Source organism: Tenrec ecaudatus, chromosome X, assembly GCF_050624435.1.
Source record: "Tenrec ecaudatus isolate mTenEca1 chromosome X, mTenEca1.hap1, whole genome shotgun sequence".
NCBI classification, from domain to species: Eukaryota; Metazoa; Chordata; class Mammalia; order Afrosoricida; family Tenrecidae; genus Tenrec; species Tenrec ecaudatus.
The window spans coordinates 17,355,709-17,361,565 of NC_134548.1; positions in this window are offsets into that span (position 1 = coordinate 17,355,709).

Here is a 5,857-nt window from a genome sequence, read left to right on the forward strand (position 1 = left end):
TCAAAATCCATTCAAGTATCTAAGATATATATATATATATGTATATATATACATATATATATATATATACATATATATATATTCCACTTTAATAGCAGCATTATCAACTTTACTTTTTAGAAACAGACACACCCTTTCACTCACCCTGCCTTGCTCATGAATCTTTACCTGAATGTACTGAACACCAATGTAAGAATTATCACTTATAATACCTCAGTGAGGTCATACAATATTTTGGTGACTTGATGGGAAGTGTTTCTAGGAAAAGCCCCTAGGGACTTAGGACTAGAATGGAATAGAGGTCAAGCAAGTTTATGATATCAACTAAAATCCTACTTTTAACCTGTGGAAACAGTATAAGGAAACAGTATAAGCTACACTTCAGAGATGCCATATCAGTGCCCAAGGGATGTGGAGTATTTTTTGTCCTCTCCTCCAATAAATCACATTCTGTAGGCTGTAAAGTGTCAGGTGTAGAGGGTCATCAAACCTGTGTACATGAGCAAATGTAGTTCTGGTAGATGAAGTCTAACCAAGGGACACAGACACAGACTGTTACAATACTGAACGCAACATGTTGTAATACATGAAGCAAACCTGCATGAAAACAGTAAAGAAATCTGAGATGGTGCAAGCATGGTACTGACGGATCATGCTCTGATGGTTGTTGTCTAAGTCTGTACACACATGTTTTCTTCCAGACTCTGAATCCTTCAGACCACCCAGAGATCTCTCCTAGATCTATTCTGCAAAGCCAACTGATCCTGACTCCATTTGGTGCACATAGAGTGGAAAGATGGGGCCAAAGTTCAAAGAGAATTCTCCATATAAGAAGTCATCAGGTTGCCCTCAATTCTGAATCCAGGTCATGACCTCATGAGAGTGTCCAAGGTGAGTAAACTTCAAGTTTTAAGGCAGAATATTTATTTCCCATAGATGAAAGTTTCCTGCCTTAGAAGATGGAGGCCATTTAGCTCATATACTTCTGGGAGAGTTGGAACTATGAGTCCTTTGCTCATGGCAGTCAACTACACCCCTCAGGGTATACCTGTGCATCCTGTTAGTATACAGATTCGGATCTATCAGGTTTGGGAAGATGTTCAAAGTTCTCATTTATGCAAGTGCCCTTGCCGTATCCTGAGACATACTTGAAATGAAATCAAAGCACGACAAAAACCACCAAATGAAAAAGAAACCTAAATATTTGACTTGAGGCTTAGAAAGAAATGCAATGAAAGGAGGCTTGTGACTGTCTCTTCTTGTGGCTTTATTCAATGTCCCAGGGAAAGTTAATGTTGATGCTTCCCAGAAGAGATACTTTAAGAACAGATTTCTCAGGGAACCAATAGTATATGAAGTTAAAAGCTACTTAGTTGACTCTCTGCTAATCTGTCTTCCACCAGAATGGAAAAATTGGCTTATTAATGTTATAATTTAGCAAATTGTGTTTTGTCATCAGAAATGAGAATGATGCAAAAGAGGCCTTGGGGTTTGCCTTCTTCAATGTGGGTGAAGAAGCATTTTATAGCAGCTGCTTTGCTTTTTGATTCTGATACCACAGAATGAGTTTTGCATCGTGATTGTGACCTGTGTAGGATTTTCCTGCGTTATTAGGTGTTCATCACTTGGGGATTTAAGACTAAAGAGAAGAAAGCTGACCTTATGCCATGTATTATTCTGAATTCCTCTGTACTTCCCACTCATAAGCCTAATTATTTGGTTTCTGTCCTCTTCTCATGCCCATTAGTCACTGTGGGCGAGCTAAATCCATTGTTCGTGTAAAGAACAGACATGCCGCATTTTACTCAGATGACCTACTCAAAAAGGATGAGTTATGTAAAGAACAGAAAGATATTGAAGCTACCTAAAGTGGACAGAGAGAGAGAGGATAGCTAATGACTCATGGATTTTGGCAGATGAGCCTCATTGTTGGGTTTGCGAGTTGTTCTGGATTATCTGTGTCAACTGGTCCCACCGCCACCCTTGCCTGGGTCTGGGAATTGCACTTCTCAAAATATTTTCCCCTTTGTAGAATGAGAGATCCTGATTTGGAAATTTGCAGAAAATATATTTGTTGCGATGTTGATAGATAGAAGCTTGATGAAATGCGCTGGTCATTGCTCATGCATCAGCTTTCAGACTTCTCTGGGAACACACATCCAGTGGCTCCCAATAGTGGTTTCTGGGTTTTTTTTTCACTTCTAATTTCTCTATTCATTGTATTGTTAAGGTTGACCCTACTACGAGCAGGCAGCTCTTCCCTCAGTCATATTTTAAGTGACTTCAGATCTGGAGGGTGCATCTTTCAGCACGATAGCAGACAGTGTTCTCCTGCTGTTCATATGGTTTTCAGTGCCAAATCACTCATAGGTAGATAATCTATTCCTTCTTCCCAATTTGTTCTTAATCTTAAAGCTATATTGAAATCTGTCCAGGATGGGTCAGCTCCTGGTATTTGAAATCCCAGTGGCATAACTTCCAGCATCATAACAACACGTGAACCACTGAAGCACAACACACTGGCATACAGTTTCTATTGTATTAGCAATCCGATAATTTCAATAGCTACCATTTTAAAGTCAGGAAACTGATACTAAGTGTATATTATAAGAGTAAGGAAATTAACATCAAAATCATAACTCATACTAATGTGTGAGGAATTGGGGAGTGAGAGGATGAAAAGAATATGACTGGAACCTTCATTTGCTGATGAGATGCGCTTCCAAAGGAGGAGAAACATCTGTAAGTATCCATTAATAATCTAAAAGTGGAATCTAGGAAGTATGAATATGGGAAAATCGGAAAGTATCAAAAACGAAACTGTAAAACACCTTATGACATGGATAAATTTGGAGGACATTTTATGCTGAGTGAAATTAGTCAATTTCTAAAGGACAAATATTGTGTGAGACCACTGTTTACAAAAGAAGAGACCACCAATTCCCCAACAAATGGGGTAGAAATGTCAGCCTATTGTCCATGAACTATACATCACTTCCCTTTAGCTGCACTTCATAAGAACCACCTCGAGAGAGGAGACCTCATTTCACCTGGGACCATCCCTTCAAAAAGAGGGAAAAGGGAGAAGAGCAACCACTTGGATGCCATACAACATTAAGACAGGTTGCAACCAATCAAGATACTCTGCAGGAATAAGAGAGGGGAACCTAACTTGAAAAGCAAGTTAAGACCAGGAGAGGGGTGCATCACCACTTCAGAGGAGGCATGTATATTTCTTTTTCTGGGTAGAGTGGAGCAACCTCGCATTGGGCAGGGATGCTCAACCATAATTGTAGGGAACCCAAGGGGGGAATAAACCTAGTTCTATGTTCCTAGAATAAGTTCTATGTTCCTTTGAATAAGTTTCTACCCAACCCTCAGTGAACATTCCATGGAATAAGTACTATGATAACCTTAGAGATGCCTGCCTTACAGGGAACATGACATCCCTTAAGGGCCACCCCAGAAGGATCCGGTGTAGAAACCAGACTGATTGAATTGGGTCTTACCTCTCCTTGTAGCCCTTGGACTTAGAACTGAAATTCTCTGATTGTAAAGGAAGCAAAAGATTGCCATCCCAAGATTGTGAAACTGGTGGTTGTTGGACCTTGGGTGGGACCCTTTTCATAGTGGATGTGAAAAGGGACACAATACCACCATATATTTACTATACCAATGCTCCCCTTGCATTAATTTGACAAGTATTAATCCGATCTTTACAAGAATCTGCCCTTGTAAGGAATGTTTCAGGAAATTTTCCTCTAGTACCAATCTCCATACTCAGTGTAAGCGGAATTCAATCAATTAAGAATTCAATCTGTACAAAACAACAACTCATGGATTGTAGTTCACAGCTGAACTATATTTGCATAAACTCCTTTTTCTCGCTAGTACATTGAATTCTATGCCATTGTATTATCAATGCAATTGCCTTATACCCAAGGAAGATGATTGACAATTTGGGGGGGGTTGTTTTGTTTTGCTTGCTTGTTGTTTTTGTCTTAAAAGTATAATAAAATCACTAAAGTAAGTGTAGTTCATAACCTGTGTACAAGAAAATTTACTCTGGGTTCCTACATAATTCTAGCCGCAATCTAAGAAGAGTTAGTTCTTATAATATGGCCATGCTTGATACTTGCCTTCATGGAGAGATCACTGAAGATGAATGCTACAGCAAAGTGTGATGAAGAAAGTAGATGGTGCCTGGCTATTAATTGGAATGGTGTCTCGGGTCTTAATAACTTGTATTCAAACAAGCAGCCATCCAAATGAAGTATCAATGATCCAAAGATGACGATAACAAAATCCAAATATGAGTAAGGGACAAGTATTGAGCGCTCAATTTCTAGAAGGCTATGGAGGACAGTGGGAGCCCCAAATCCACCTTCAGCATACCTAGTTGGATTAAGCTTCTGGTAGATCCCCCTCTGGCCACAGTGGAGGGAAATGAACAGTTTTGATCTCAGAGATTATTGGACACTTGATTAAGCTGGATGGAGGTCAGTTGACCCCACCCCCCCTTGACCCAACCTTAATTTGTTTTAGATACACATTTTTCTCACATTTTCCATGACAGAAATGCCCTCTTTGAATGTTGACCTCACCAGACAGACTATACAGAAATCAAATTGACTGCATCTGTGGGAAGAGAAGATAAAGAAGCTCGATGTCATCAGTCAAAATAAGGCCAGGATGTACTATGGAATAGACCATGAATTACTTACATGCTCATTTAGGTTGAAGTTGAAGAAAATGAAAACAAGTTAATGAGAACCACAATATGACCTTGAGCATATTCTTCCTGAATTCAGAAACAATCTCTACCGAATTGCTGCATTGATAGGATACTATCTATATATCTGTTTTTAACAGTAATAATCAAAGACCTGAGTAGTTCTAGTGTGACACCAAGAACATCATACATGAAGAAAGAAAAGAATCGCCAAAGTACAGGAAAGAAAAAAACAGACCAAAGTAGATGTCAGAAGAGACTCAGAAGCTTTCTCTTGAATATAGAATAGCTAAAGCAAATAAAAGAGCTGAACCAAAAAGTTAAAAGGGCAGCTTGAGATGACAATGTAGAGTATCATAATAAAATATATGGTACAAGTCTGTGTGACAGAGTTAGATGTGCCCATTGCAAAGAAAGGTTACTCAACAGAATGCAAAAAATAGTAAACATTATTGTTAATCTATATGCTGAGGAAATAATCCAAGAATTTGAGCTACATGAAGAACCCGACATCAAAATTTAACGAAGGTCTACTATCAGCATCCTCTGATATGCAGAAAACATCTTGCTTAATGAAATCAAAAGGTCTTAAAGTGCTTGCTGATGAATATCAATAATTGCAGCCTTCAGTATGGACTACAACTCAATGTAAACACCAACACCAACAACAACACAAAAATCTTCACCACTGGACCAATAGACAGCTCATGATGAATGGAGAAAAGATTGCAGTTGTCAAGTCTTCATTTTATTTGGATCTATATTCAATACTCATGGAAGCAGAAGCCAAGAAATTAAACTTAAGTATATTGGGCAAAGCTGCTGCACAGACGTGTTTAACATGTTCATTAGCAAAGATGCCACTTTAGGCCTGACCTAAGGCATGGGATTTCCCATCCCCTCACACGCACGTGAATGCTGGACAAGGACTAAGGAAGACTGAAAAGGATAGATACATTTGAAATACGCTCTTAGTGAAGACTGTGAGAGTACAATGGACTGTCGGAAGAACAAAGGTGTGTCTTGGAGGAAGTACAGTCAGAATGCTCCTTAGCATTGAGGATGGTGAGACTGCAACTCACATGCTTCACACACGCTATCAGGAGGGATCAGCCGCTGGAAAAG